Here is a 15,408-nt window from a genome sequence, read left to right as displayed (position 1 = left end):
TCTTGAAATTGAATCATTTCAGCAGATTCGAATCGGGAACAAATAAATTCAGGCCAAAGGGAAAGTGTTTAGATTGCCCTGATAAGTTGTGGATGACATTTTGAGGTCTTCTATGGCTGTATGCAACTACTCTAATGCCAAGGCAGCATTGGCAATCTTCAAGTGGCAGGGAAATATATAGCTATGGATAAACAGCTTGTTTAACCACACATTACACTTTTGGCTTTGTTATACTTTTTAAAATAAAAAAAAAATCCAGAAATTATCCCTTTTGGGGGTAGATGTCTTTCAGAATTTACACACAGGGTGGTGCAGAAGAAGCAATGGCTTGTTTTGAATGCTCACTTTTTTGGGAGCATCAGTATTGTATTGAACCTGACAGACAAGGCAGGAGATGTTCACCTGTTTAGGAGTAGTAGTAATGGGAGCAGTACAATATTTAACCTGACAAAGTAGGAGATCTGCAACTGTGTAGGGGGTAGTAGTAAATAGCAGGTGTAGTAGTAGCTGCAGCAGCAGGGGTACAGTGTGAACCATGACAAAGAGGCAGAAGATTTGCACCTCTGTAGAGGTAGCAGTAGTGGCATTGGTGGCGGTAGTAGCTGAAGCAATACAGTATGAAATCTGGCAGACAAGGCAGGAGATTTTCGGCTATGTTGAGGTAGCAGTAGTGGCAGTAGTAGCTGCAGCAGTACGGTATGGAATCTGACAGACAAGGCAGGATATTTGCGGCTATGTAGGGGTAGCAGTTGTGGCGGTGGTGGCAGTAGTAGCTGCAGCAGTACGGTATGGAATCTGACAGACAAGGAAGGAGATGTGCACCTGTGTAGGAGTAGTAGTAGCAGTATAGGGAACATGATGAACAGGTAGACAGCGGCAGTGGCATCATTGGGCTGGTGATAAATAGCCAATGTCTGCAATAGAAGATCTCATGGATCCATTTTCACAAATTGTTTTCTCTGACAGTACACTGGAAGCTGGATAAGACAGTACACGGATAGCAAACTAGGCCCGTTCCTGCGGCTAATCAAGTCAGTTGACCCAGGAGTCCATGGGGTCAGGGTATGTGCTGAGGAAAGGGCACAGCACAGATACAACTAAACCTGGTTGTTCAGTTGGTGTCTATCAGTTTGCTGATTGCATCTGGTTGGTGCAGTGGTTGAATAATCTTCCATCATGTTCAGCAATCTCTTTTGGCTTCTGCTGCTGTATCTGGGCATGGCTGTACACATATCTGTCCCTGTGGTCTGTCGCAGTGCTTGTCCCCAACTATATTCACACTGGCTGCGGTGAGCAGTGGCAGTGCTTCTCTCCCCTATGTCTCCAGTGGCTGATTAGTTAGTGAAGAACAAAAGAAAAGTGCTGCAGCACAACAGTGGGATTATACAGTGGTGGTGCCCGCAGTGTCAGGTAACAGTCCACATATCCCGTCACAGCAAGTAAAATATTAAAAGTATACCGCGGCACTCTCTTCATCAATTCAGTATTCACCAATTTCTTAGCGACGTTTCGACCAGTGTGGTCTTTCTCAAGCAATTTACACAGTGAATCAGGTGCAGTATTTAAACCCTTAGGATCCAATCCCATGATGCAGTTAGACTCCTCCCCCTTCATTATGTTCTCACATAACACAATATACGATGCAATATCATTAATTTATATACATATATAAGCATTGTGCATAAAAACTTACATTAGTCGAGGAATCCGGTGGACATACAACCCCCATAGTGGTCCCGATCGCCTCCATATTCGTGCGATGCAAGCGCCAGATCCAGCGTCCCTCATGGTTCACTGCGCATGCGCCCTGGACGTGTATGCGTCCCGCGTCTCTATGGTATCCATGCGCCTGAGCAGTACTTCTCTTCCGGGCCTTCGGGTGCATTTGTATATCATATCCCTATGGCAACTATAGCTGCTCGCATTCAGAGAAACTAGCCATATCCTCCCTGTGCTTGCTCTGCTTGCCACTCACTTCTGCAATTGTAACAGCAATCAAAATCTCTTTCTATACCAGGTCGTCCATTTCTTCAGGTATTTGGTTCACATTTAGGGTAGGGTCTAAGCGATATGATTATTTAAATCGTATTTATTAACAAGTGTTTACATTTGAATATTTTACTTGATTAGTTAGGGAGTGCATCGGGGATATACATGAGAGCTGGCTTCCATCTTCTGTCTGCAGTGTACTAAACACTGAATTCGAGTTTCTTTTTTCTTCTTTTTTTTATTGAACATTTTATTTATTTTGGTACAAAACAAAATGTGTATTACAGTACATTCTTATTAGGAATGAACACTATTAAAAGTTTCACAGTGTTAACATGGCATCCATATAGCCAATTGGCAACACAAAATATTGTATAATAACAATTTACAATTCTAACCCCACTAAAGTTATTCCCAAACCTTATTGCAACTCAACCCCACCTCCCCCCCCCCCATTTTCTCCCCCGTCTGGATGTGCCTCCTCTCTACTAAGTCTCATAATCCAATACAATGTGATAAAGTATCTATAAAACCTCAAGATGTCCAAACTGTCATTTGATATCGTTTGTCAGGTACCATTCTATGTGTTGAAAATTACGCATGAGATTTTGTATTTCTACATTTGTCATATGTTTGCCAATAAAGGTCTGCCATTTGTTTAAGAAGATAGTTGAAATATTTTTTTTATTTTTTTCTGCTTCCAATTAGTCCATTAATAAAAAGTACCGCATTTGCCCCTGGAACTCACTGTCAGATGGTGTATGTGGCATCTCAAAGCTACCAATAAAACCCCATCTATCAGTCTCGGGATCTTTTTCCCTTCAGGATAACAATTAAACAAAACCACAAGTGTCTCACATAGTAGTTCTATCTGCCAAGTCCATTTAGTATCCACCTCCAGTAGGTTTGTACCATTGGGCAGGACCATATACAATTATCCAAATCTGCCCTTGACTGGTTACATTTTGGACATTCTGTTATCCTTTCGGGAGCCATATTCGAGGCAGGTAGATTAAACACAAATATTGCTCTTTGTGTGAGCCTAAACTGCGTCTCTCTCCATCCCTCACATGTGACGGCCTTTCTAACTCTCATCCACCCATTCATCAACGTATCCTTCCACTCTGTTGTTCCCAGTACTGATTTCCACCCCGAGAACAGATGAGCCTGAGTTTTATAATTTTCTCTTTCCCTCAGGGATTTATAGATGGCTGAGAGCGAAAGTTTGTGTTCTTTTTGTCCTAATAAAGTATCAAAACAATTAGTGACGTATTCCTGACTAACATCTCTTAATCTAGCTTTACAGAAAGACATTACTTGGTAGAATTGTAGAACGTGACTCTCTGGATGCGCATATTTGTCCTGGAATTTCGACAGAGACAGGTATCGAGGTTCCTTGTCATGGAGTAAATGTTTTATAGAGTATATTCCTCTAGACTTCCACGTGTGAAACCATTTATTGTTATTACCTGCATTGAATTCTGGATGATTCCACAAAGGCATATGTTTGGAAGACAAAAATGAGAGCCCAAATAATTTCCTCACTTCCTTCCAAGTCACTACCGTGTCCCTAATCATCACTGATAATTTGATATCTGAAGGTAGAGATGCCAGTCTGGAATGCAATAGAGCTCCTAAGTCCCATCCTGCGGCAATTTCCTTTTCCAATAAAGTGTTTGAATAATGAGAGGTCTGATGTAGCCAATCTCTACAATGTCGAAAGAGGCTTGCTAGATTATATCTCGTCAGATCCGGAAATTTACCCCCCCCCCCCCCCCTTATCCGATGGAGACCACAGCGTTTTCATAGCTATTCTCGTTTTTTTACCGGCCCATACAAATCCCGAGAATGCCTTGTTTAATGATTGTATATCCTTGTGTCGGAGTAACACAGGTATAGTCTGCATCGGATAAAGTAGCTTAGGGAAACTAATCATCTTTATCAGATGACATCTACCTAACGGAAGCTTCCGCCACCTAAGCAGCTCCTGCGTAATCCCAGTTATCAGAGGGACATAATTAAGGGTGTACAAAGAATGAGGAGAAATTCCTATTTTGATCCCCAGGTAAGTGATGTAATTTTTGGCTATCAAGACTGGACAATTTGTATTAAAGACTGTCTCCCCTTATTTCCCTTTCCAACATACACTCACCTAAAGAATTATTAGGAACACCATACTAATACGGTGTTGGACCCCCTTTTGCCTTCAGAACTGCCTTAATTCTACGTGGCATTGATTCCACAAGGTGCTGATAACATTCTTTAGAAATGATGGCCCATATTGATAGGATAGCATCTTGCAGTTGATGGAGATTTGAGAGATGCACATCCAGGGCACGAAGCTCCCGTTCCACCACATCCCAAAGATGCTCTATTGGGTTGAGATCTGGTGACTGTAGGGGCCATTTTAGTACAGTGAACTCATTGTCATGTTCAAAAAACCAATTTGAAATTATTTGAGCTTTGTGACATGGTGCATTATCCTGCTGGAAGTAGCCATCAGAGGATGGGTACATGGTGGTCATGAAGGGATGGACATGGTCAGAAACAATGCTCAGGTAGCCCGTGGCATTTAGACGATGCCCAATTGGCACTAAGGGGCCTAAAGTGTGCCCAGAAAACATCCCCCACACCATTACACCACCACCACCAGCCTGCACAGTGGTAACAAGGCATGATGGATACATGTTCTCATTCTGTTTACGCCAAATTCGGACTCTACCATTTGAATGTTTCAACAGAAATCGAGACTCATCAGACCAGGCAACATTTTTCCGGTCTTCAACAGTCCAATTTTGGTGAGCTTGTGCAAATTGTAGCCTCTTTTTCCTATTTGTAGTGGAGATGAGTGGTACCTGGTGGGGTTTTCTGCTGTTGTAGCCCATCCGCTTCAAGGTTGTGCGTGTTGTGGCTTCACAAATGCTTTGCTGCATACCTCGGTTGTAACGAGTGGTTATTTCAGTCAACATTGCTCTTCTATCAGCTTGAATCAGTCGGCCCATTCTCCTCTGACCTCTAGCATCCACAAGGCATTTTTGCCCACAGGACTGCCGCATACTGGATGTTTTTCCCTTTTCACACCATTCTTTGTAAACCCTAGAAATGGTTGTGCGTGAACATCCCAGTAACTGAGCAGATTGTGAAATACTCAGACCGGCCCGTCTGGCACCAACAACCATGCCATGCTCAAAATTGCTTAAATCACCTTTCTTTCCCATTCTGACATTCAGTTTGGAGTTCAGGAGATTGTCTTGACCAGGACCACCCCCCTAAATGCATTGAAGCAACTGGCATGTGATTGGTTGACTAGATAATTGCATTAATGAGAAATAGAACAGGTGTTCCTAATAATTCTTTAGGTGAGTGTATAATAACTCACATTTTCCTGTGTTGACCTTAAAACCTGAATATTTCCCAAATTCCTCAATTGCCTCAAACATCTTGTGGAGATCCCTTAAAGGATTAGCCAGAAACAGAATAATGTCATCCGCGAATAGAGATATACATACTGTTCTGGATCCAATTTTGATTCCTTCAAATATATCTGCTGTTTCCAAATAGCGTGCTATTTATATCGTCTATTGCAATGTTAAACAATAAAGGTGAGAGGGGGCATCACTGTCTGGTGCCTTTTAATAACTGGAAGGGTTTTGATAAAAAAAAAACAGGAATAGCTATTTGCGCTTTAGGGTTATTATATAACTCTCCCACATATGTCCTAAAAGCCCCTGTAATGAGCATACGGTCTATCACCATGTCCAACCAGCTCCACCTCACATTGTCAAAATCTTTTTTGGCGTCAATGGTAAGGAGAGCTGGTGTCTCCCCTCCTGTATGTTTACAATGCGTGTGCTCTAGGACTGTAAGAACCCTTCGCACATTAAAAACTGCAGAGCGGCCCTTAACAAAGCCTACCTGGGATGGTCCTATTAAATCAGGTAAAATTTTTGCTAGCCTATCAGTCATTATATCTGTAAAGAATAAATCAAGGCAACTGGACTTACTGTAGATTTATTGAAAACGTTTCACTCGTTCATCCACTGAGCTTTCTCAATTCTGAGTGACTGTACAAGAATTCTCTGGGAATAAATACGTAACTGAATCAACATCTGGTAATTATACCCAGCATGGGGTCAAATGTGTTGATTCCATTATCCTAATTGGAGTCAGTAGGTGATCATGACCTCACAGAAAAAGGTGTCAGGACAGCATTGTATGTGGCAGACAATAGATGTCTAACCCCCTCCCCCCCGCCTCTATTCAAGCTTGGCTTCTCCATTTTTACGTAGATGACCTCCTTCACACCTCGTTTGTACCAATCGGCCTCCTTATCCAAAACACGTACTTGACTGTCTTCAAAGGTGTGACCTGTTTCTTTTAGATGTAAGTACATGGCTGAATCTTGACCAGAGGTTTTGGCTCTTCTATGCTGAGCCATACGCTGATGTAGTTGTTTGTTTGTTTTTTCGCCGATATACAGTTCTGAGCATTCCTCATTGCACTGGACTGCATACACAATGTTATCCATCTTGTGTTTAGGCGTTGGGTCTTTTGGGTTAACCAGTTGTTGCCTCGGGGGGGGGGGGGGGGGGGTTAGACATCTATTGTCTGCCACATACAATGCTGTCTTGACACCTTTTTCTGGGAGGTCATTATCACCTACTGACTCCATTTAGGATAACGGAATCAACACCTTTGACCCCATGCTGGATATAATGACCTATGTGTCACGGCGGTATAGGATCTCAGATACACAGATAAACTAACAAACATTTACAATGCGAGCAGCTGGGAAAGGGTCACCTCCTAGCGAATCCCTGACTTCTCTCCCTACACTGCTAAGCCCACATTCAGACCTTAATGGTAGGAATAATGTGTCCTCGTGCCTGGGCTACAAATACCCTAGAATCCCTGAGATGGTGAAAGGGGAAATAGGGGCAGCCTGCTCCCACAGAACCTGGAGGAGACAGATGACATACAAACAATAGATAGCAAGCAACAAACACAGAAACCAAACTTATCTTATCTGAGCTGGAAAAGACAATCCTTCCTTCCTTGACTCCAAGGCCAGACTGATTTCTATAACCCGCACAGAACCCTGGGATTGAGTGATATTTAAACCAATGACCCCACCCAGTGCACCTGAAGGAAGGCGGAACCAGCACGACTCCAAAACAAAAAAAAAACTAAACATGTGCTGCTATTCTGGCCGACCTCCGCACATAGTCAGAGCAGCGCATGACTGTACCCCCCCCCCCCCCTTTTACGGGTGCCCTCCGGACACCCCGGACCAACCTTATCCGGATGGGATCTATGAAAAGCCCTCACCAGTCGGCTGGCACTGACATCCGGCGCTGGAACCCACATCCTCTCCTCAGGGCCGTATCCCCTCCAGTGTACCAGGTACTGAAGAGAACCCCAAAGAACTCTGGAGTCGAGAACCCTGGAGATCTCGAACTCCAAATTTCCATCGACCAAAACAGGAGGAGGAGGCAATGGTGATGGTTCCACCGGTTTCACGTATTTTTTCAGTAAAGACCTGTGGAACACATCATGAATCCTCCAAGTCTGCGGAAGATCCAGCCGAAACGCCACTGGATTGATCACCGCAGATATTTTGTACGGACCAATAAATCTTGGACCCAGTTTCCAAGATGGCACTCTCAAATTAATATTTTTAGTGGACAACCACACCAGATCACCCACACATAGGTCCGGACCAGTCACACGTCTCCTGTCAGCCATATGCTTATACCTCTCACCCATCTTCTCCAAATTCCCTTGGATCCTCCGCCAGATAGAAGACAAGGCAGAAGAAAATCTCTCCTCCTCTGGCATCCCAGAGGAACCAGTCCCAGAAAGGGTACCAAACTGAGGATGAAAACCGTATGCGCCAAAAAGAGCGGAGACCACCACCCCATCAGCCAAAATCGGAGCAGGATCCTGAGAATCACCTCCCCCAGGAAAGCTGCGAGACAAGGCATCTGCCTTGACGTTCTTAATCCCCGGGCGAAAGGTAACTACAAAATCGAACCTGGAAAAAAAAAGTGACTTGCGGATTGCAAGTAAGCCAAATTCTTATGATCTGTATATACAGTAACGGGGTGAGACGCCCCCTCCAACCAGTGACGCCATTCCTCAAAGGCCAACTTGATAGCCAGAAACTCTCTATCCCCAACATCATAATTCCTCTCGGCGACCGAGAGCTTCTTGGAGAAAAAAGCACACGGGACCCACTTGCCAGGAGATGAACCCTGCGACAGCACTGCTCCAACCCCCACCTCCGATGCATCAACCTCAACCATGAATGGCTGAGACACATCGGGCTGCACCAGAATGGGAGCAGACTTAAAACACTCCTTAATAGCCGAAAAGGCCTGCAATGCCTCTTCTGACAAGAGAGAGACGTTGGCGCCCTTCTTAGTCATATCAGTGAGAGGTCTTACAACGGTAGAATAGTTCAAAATACATTTTCTATAATAATTCGTAAATCCCAAAAACCGCATCAAAGCTTTCTGATTCTCTGGTCGGTCCCATTCCAGAACCGCCCGGACCTTTTCAGGGGTCCATACGAAAACCAGAGTCAGAAAGCATATATCCCAAAAACGGAAGCTCCTGCAACGAAAACACACATTTCTCCAATTTGGCATACAATTTATTCTCCCAAAGGATCGTCAAAACCTGTCTCACATGATCCTGATGGGTCTTCAGATCAGGAGAGTAAACTAAAATGTCATCCAAGTAAACCACCACCAACCTCCCCACCAAATGATGGAAAATGTAATTGACGAATCGCTGAAATACCGCTGGCGCGTTCGTCAACCCAAAAGGCATCACCAGATTCTCAAAATGACCCTCGTGAGCATTGAAGGCCGTTTTACATTCATCCCCCTCCTTGATTCTGATCAGATTGTAGGCCCCTCTCAAATCCAGCTTGGAGAACACCTTGGCACCAACAATCTGATCAAAAAGGTCAGAGATCAAAGGCAGGGGATATGGATCCCGGACCGTAATACGGTTCAATTCCCGGAAATCCAAACAAGGTCTCAGTGATCCATCCTTTTTTTTTTTACAAAGAACAAACCCACTGCCACCGGAGACTTAGATGGCCTAATATGACCTTTTGCCAAACTCTTGGCGACATACTTTCGCATGACCTCTCTTTCGGGTTGAGAAAGATTGTAAAGCCGAGACTTCGGCAACTTAGCCCCTGGGATGAGATTAACTGGACAATCATAGTCACGATGAGGGGGCAATTCCTGAGCCCCACCCTCCGAAAAGACATCAGCAAAATCTGAGAGATACTGAGGTAAAGCCGTAGTGGACACACCAGAGATAGATGTGCCAAGACAATTATCCGAACAAAACTCACTCCAATCAATGATTTGTCTCGCTTGCCAATCTACAGGGTGGGCCATTTATATGGATGAAACCTTAATAAAAAGGGAATGGTTGGTGATATTAACTTCCTGTTTGTGGCACATTAGTATATGTGAGGGGGGAAACTTTTCAAGATGGGTGGTGACCATGGCGGCCATTTTGAAGTCGGCCATTTTGAATCCAACTTTTGTTTTTTCAATAGGAAGAGGGACACATCAAACTTATTTGGAATTTCACACGAAAAACAATGGTGTGCTTGGTTTTAACGTAACTTTATTCTTTCATGAGTTATTTCCAAGTTTCTCTTTGTTTACAGCCATTGACATGTCGCCGAGGTTAACACGTGAGGAGCGGATAGAAATTGTGTTGATGTCTGGTGAACGCAGAAACCGGGTCATTGCAGCAGATTACAATGCAAGACACCCTACGAGACCACCCATCTCCCATGCTACAGTTAGCAAACTGCTTGCTAAGTTTCGTGAAACTGGTTCAGTGTTGGATTTGCCAAAATGTGGACGCATGAAATCTGTCTCTAATGAAGAAACATCAGTGACTGTCCTAGCTTCATTCAGCAAGAGCCCACAGCGTAGCACTCGCCGCATGTCACTGGAGAGTGGCATTAGTCGAACATCCCTTCGGCGGATATTAGCTACTCACAAATGGCACCCTTAAAAACTCCAGCTACTGCAGCATCTCAACGAGGATGACCCAGATCGGCGCACATCAAACTTATTGGGAATTTCACACGAAAAACAATGGTGTGCTTGGTTTTAACGTAACTTTATTTTTTCATGAGTTATTTCCAAGTTTCTCTTTGTTTACAGCCATTGACATGTCGCCGAGGTTAACACGTGAGGAGCAGATAGAAATTGTGTTGATGTCTGGTGAACGCAGTAACCGGGTCATTGCAGCAGATTACAATGCAAGACACCCTACGAGACCACCCATCTCCCATGCTACAGTTAGCAAACTGCTTGCTAAGTTTCATGAAACTGGTTCAGTGTTGGATTTGCCAAAATGTGGACGCATGAAATCTGTCTCTAATGAAGAAACATCAGTGGCTGTCCTAGCTTCATTCAGCAAGAGCCCACAGCGTAGCACTCGCCGCATGTCACTGGAGAGTGGCATTAGTCGAACATCCCTTCGGCGGATATTAGCTACTCACAAATGGCACCTGAAACTACGTATACTGGAAGCCTGTGCTAGCATTTCTCCTGCGGTGTTGCTATCAGTGTGTGAAGAGTGGGAGAAGAGGGTTGCATTGACAATCCAACACAATGGGCAGCACATTGAACACATTTTATAAGTGGTCAGAAACTTGTAAATAACTCATGAAAGAATAAAGTTACGTTAAAACCACGCACACCATTGTTTTTCTTGTGAAATTCCCAATAAGTTTGATGTGTCACATGACCCTCTTCCTATTGAAAAAACAAAAGTTGGATTCAAAATGGCCGCCATGGTCACCACCCTTCTTGAAAAGTTTCCCCCCTCACATATACTAATGTGCCACAAACAGGAAGTTAATATCACCAACCATTCCCATTTTATTAAGGTGTATCCATATAAATGGCCCACCCTGTATAATTGGGTTATGTTTAATCAACCATGGTAACCCCAAAACTATAGGAGCCGGCAAATCCTTCATGACGAAACAAGACATAATCTCAACATGTGAATCACCCACCCTTAAGTGAATACCATGAACAATATGAGTGAGACTCCTTTGAGAAAGAGGGGAAGAATCAATTGCAAAAAACGGAATCTCTCTTTCTAAAGTGCAAGTACTAAGACCCAGATTTTGAAGAAAAAGAAAGTCAATAAGGTTTACTCCAGCACCACAGTCAAGGAATACTTTAACAAAAAATTATTTTGAGTCTAGCGCCACCATAGCTGGAAGGAGAAAACGGGTATTACAGGGAGCTTGCATTCCAGCCTGTTCCACCACACCATTCACGCTACCAAGAGTCAGGAAAGTTTTTTTTTTTCTTTCTCTCTTCCACCTGTGGTTTAACAAAACGACAAGCAAAAATAAAATTACCACTTTTTTCACAATAGTAACATAGTTTGTGCAATCTCCTAAAGTCTCTACTACCAGAACGGAAAGAAACCTGACCCAGCTGCATGGGTTCCTCCCCTACCCCAGAGCCACCTGCAACATCACCCTGGGAAGCAGTAGAGACGAAACCACTCACAGAAGGGATCCCTTGCGCGGAGGGAGCCTTACACCTCTCTCTAAGGCGTCTATCCAACCGCACTGCCTAAGACATAGCATTCTCCAAAGAATCCGGGTACTCATGAAAAGCAAGGGCATCCTTCAATCCTTCAGACAACCCCTGACAAAACTGACTACGTAACGCGGGATCATTCCACTCTGACTCGGTAGCCCATCTCCTAAACTCAATACAGTAAGCCTCTGCAGTATGTTCACCCTGAAATAAATTACGCAATCTCGATTCCGCCATCGAGACCCGATCTGGGTCATCGTAAATTAAACCCAGGGCCTTAAAAAATTCCTCCACTGACCGGAGGGCCCGAGAATCGGGCGGCAGAGAAAAGGCCCAGGATTGTGCGTCCCCTTTAAGCAGAGAAATGATTATACCTATCCTCTGACTTTCATTTCCTGACGACCATGGACGCAGCTGAAAATACAATTTACATGACTCTCTAAAACGGATAAAGTTATCCGTACCCCCTGCAAATCTATCAGGGAGAGCGACTCTCGGCTTCCCACAAATTTGATCTGCACCCGATGCCAGGGCGCTCTGACACCGTATGACCAAACCACGTAGCTCCGCAACCTCTAGGGATAGCCCCTGCATGCGGTCAACTAACGCTTCAATTGACGCCATCACAAAACCGCTGAGCAATGACAGTCAAAGTATGGCGGGCGGGTTATAATGTCACGGCGGTATAGGATCTCAGATACACAGATAAACCAACAAACAATTACAATGCGAGCAGCTGGGAAAGGGTCACCTCTTAGCGAATCCCTGACTTCTCTCCCTAGACTGCTAAGCCCACATTCAGACCTTAATGGTAGGAATAATGTGTCCTCGTGCCTGGGCTGCAAATACCCTAGAATCCCTGAGATGGTGAAAGGGGAAATAGGGGCAGCCTGCTCCCACAGAACCTGGAGGAGACAGATGACATACAAACAATAGACAGCAAGCAACAAACACAGAAACCAAACTTATCTTATCTGAGCTGGAAAAGACAATCCTTCCTTCCTTGACTCCAAGGCCAGACTGATTTCTATAATCCGCACAGAACCCTGGGATTGAGTGATATTTAAACCAATGACCCCACCCAGTTCACCTGAAGGAAGGCGGAACCAGCACGACTCCAAAACAAAACAAAAAACTAAACACGTGCTGCTATTCTGGTCGACCTCCGCACATAGTCAGAGCAGGGCATGACACTATGACCCCATGCTGACTATAATTACCAGATGTTGATTCAGTGACATATTTATTCCCAGAGAATTCTTGTACAGTCACTCAGAATTGAGAAAGCTTGTTGGAAGAACGAGTGAAACGTTTTCAAGAAATCTACAGTAAGTCCAGTTGCCTTGATTTATTATTTACAGATATACCATGACCTGGATAAATGAGAACCTTCACAGACCTATTAGCCATTATTTTTGAGAATATCTTATGATCCACATTTATAAGAGATATTGGGCGATAAGATGCGGGTAGTAGTGGGTCTTTCCTTGGTTTTGGCAGAAGTCGGATGTAGGCTGTATTATTTACCGTTTTAGCTTGACCACTTAGAACATCATTAAAACCCTCAGTTAACAATTGGTCTGTGGATCCCTAGCATATAGATGTTGGTAGAAGGTCTTGAATATATTGAGAACCTGTTCCGGTTCTGTTTGGAGGAAGCCTTGATTGTCTATTAATGATGGTAAATGTGACAGTCCCTTTGGCCCCTTAAAGAGTCTCGCTAATAGCCTACCCGATTTATTCCCAAATTTAAACAGATTGGATTCTTTTTTTGATCTGAACATGTCTTCCCACCGAGAGTACCATAGTTCAAAATCTCTCTTCGCCAGTATCCATTCTTGTTTGGTTTTATCTGTGGGAGTGGACAGGAACGCTGTATAAGATCTCCTGAGTTTTTCTGTTATCTTGTTTAATTTTAGTTTTAGTTTTCAAGGCATGGGTATAAGAAATTATTTTACCTCGCAGAACAACTTTTGCTGTGTCCCATAATAGAGAATGGTTGTCTTTGTGTTGTCAGAGATTAATTCTAGATACCATCCCTTTAGCAAACCCCTAAAGTTATCATTACCATGAAGGAACTAGGGGAAGAACCAAATGTAGTCAGAGCCTCTTGGGATCGTGTCCTTTATGTCTAATTGAACCGGAGCTGGGTCAGAGATAGCCAGGTCCAATATTTTAGCCTGTTGAACTTTAGTGTACATAGCCAAGGAAGTGATGATATAGTCTATCCGAGACCATAAATCATTTGGTGTGGAATAGAATGTATATTCCCTGCCTTCTGGATTATGTAACCTCCATGGATCAATGAGATCATGATCTCGGATAAATGTGCCTAATGTAGTGTCCCTGCTAGCCTGTGTGATTTTCTTTCCTTCAGGGGTCTTTCTATCCTCATTTACATTTAGAACCGTGTTCATATCCCCACCTATTACCATGTTCAGGTTATGATCCATACCTTCAATTGAACTAAGATCATTGAAAAAGATCTAATTTTCCCCGTTTGGGCCATATATATTTACCAGACATATCTCACCTACCGGTGATTGAATATGAGCTTTTTGCCATCTTCCCTCTTTATCACTCTCATGACCAAGTAGCGTATAATTCAGACCTCTATGGAACACACGGAGAAGATGTGTAAGAGAGGCTGTAGCACACATCCAGTCAATAATAGTACCCCCCATCCCCCAGGTAATAAAACAGAAAAAAAAAAAAAACATCATATACATTGAAAACCTGACTGGAACTCCATGGAGAATGCAAATTTCCCCCCTCCCTCAAACCTCCATTAATTTCCATAACGACTTCCCTTTTTCCCGCTTGCGAGTAAAGCAACTATTCACTCCCACCTCCCTTCTCCCCAACCTATGTAATGACTGCACTCCAATTCATAGCTATCGCTCAAACTATAATGCCCACATAAATACTGAGTGCATTTCTGAACAACTGAACATAAGCCCCCATCATATGGTCGCTCAAGTACTCCCCATGAAGGGGTTACCAGACATACTCATGTATGTTCTTAATTGTAAAGTTATCCATTGGGCTCCTCTGTAGATCTTGTTAGTCCGCGTTCTCTTGGGTCTTCCTGACGATCCCGAGTCCTTTTCAGAGATTGCAGGTCTGGAAGCACTGACTCATGCTGTTCAGGGCGTCTACTTCCTCTTTTATGTCTGCCTTCAATTTCAAGAGAAATGTGAAAGTCGACTGCAGCTTCCTCTGGAGTCAGGAATGTTGTAGATGAGCCATCTGCCTTGTAAATCCTGAGGACTGCTGGGTATAGTAAATCGAAACGTGTGCGTCTCTGATAGAGTTCAGAACAAACTGCTGAGAACGCTCTCCTTCTCCTGGTGACTTCTGCTGAGTAATCAGCGAAGATAATCAGCCTTGCTCCTTTCAGCTCAATAGGATCTTCCCTCCTCTTGAAGGAGCAAAGGATGGCAGTTTTATCTTGGAAGTCTAAGTATTTAACTATTACTTGTCTGGGTTGGCGATTTTGCTCCATACTACCTGTACTGCGATCTCTGGTTCTCAGGTCTGGACCCAGCCGGTGAGCCCTTTCCACCTTGCATATACAGTTGCAAGAAAAAGTATGTGAACCCTTTGGAATGATATGGATTTCTGCACAAATTGGTCATAAAATGTGATCTGATCTTCATCTAAGTCACAACAATAGACAATCACAGTCTGCTTAAACTAATAACACACAAAGAATTTAATGTTACCATGTTTTTATTGAATACACCATGTAAACATTCACAGTGGCCTGGGCCTGGACGGATTGCTATCATCGAAGGAAAAATGAACAGGT

At 43.7% G+C, this 15,408-nt stretch overlaps 2 protein-coding genes across 2 annotated transcripts in view; one reads left to right on the top strand and one right to left on the bottom strand.

Moving 5' to 3' along the window:
* Nucleotides 1-15,408, top strand: part of LOC120991124 (zinc finger protein 585A-like) — a 2,129,672-nt gene that overhangs the window by 1,459,855 nt on the left and 654,409 nt on the right. The window lies entirely within an intron of this gene.
* LOC120991886 (oocyte zinc finger protein XlCOF6.1-like) overlaps nt 1-15,408 on the bottom strand; it is a 400,346-nt gene that overhangs the window by 259,148 nt on the left and 125,790 nt on the right. The window lies entirely within an intron of this gene.

Source organism: Bufo bufo, chromosome 2 (assembly GCF_905171765.1).
Source record: "Bufo bufo chromosome 2, aBufBuf1.1, whole genome shotgun sequence".
Lineage (NCBI taxonomy): Eukaryota > Metazoa > Chordata > Amphibia > Anura > Bufonidae > Bufo > Bufo bufo.
The sequence above is the reverse complement of the archived record's forward strand: the minus strand, read 5'-3'. Positions and strand labels throughout refer to the sequence as shown.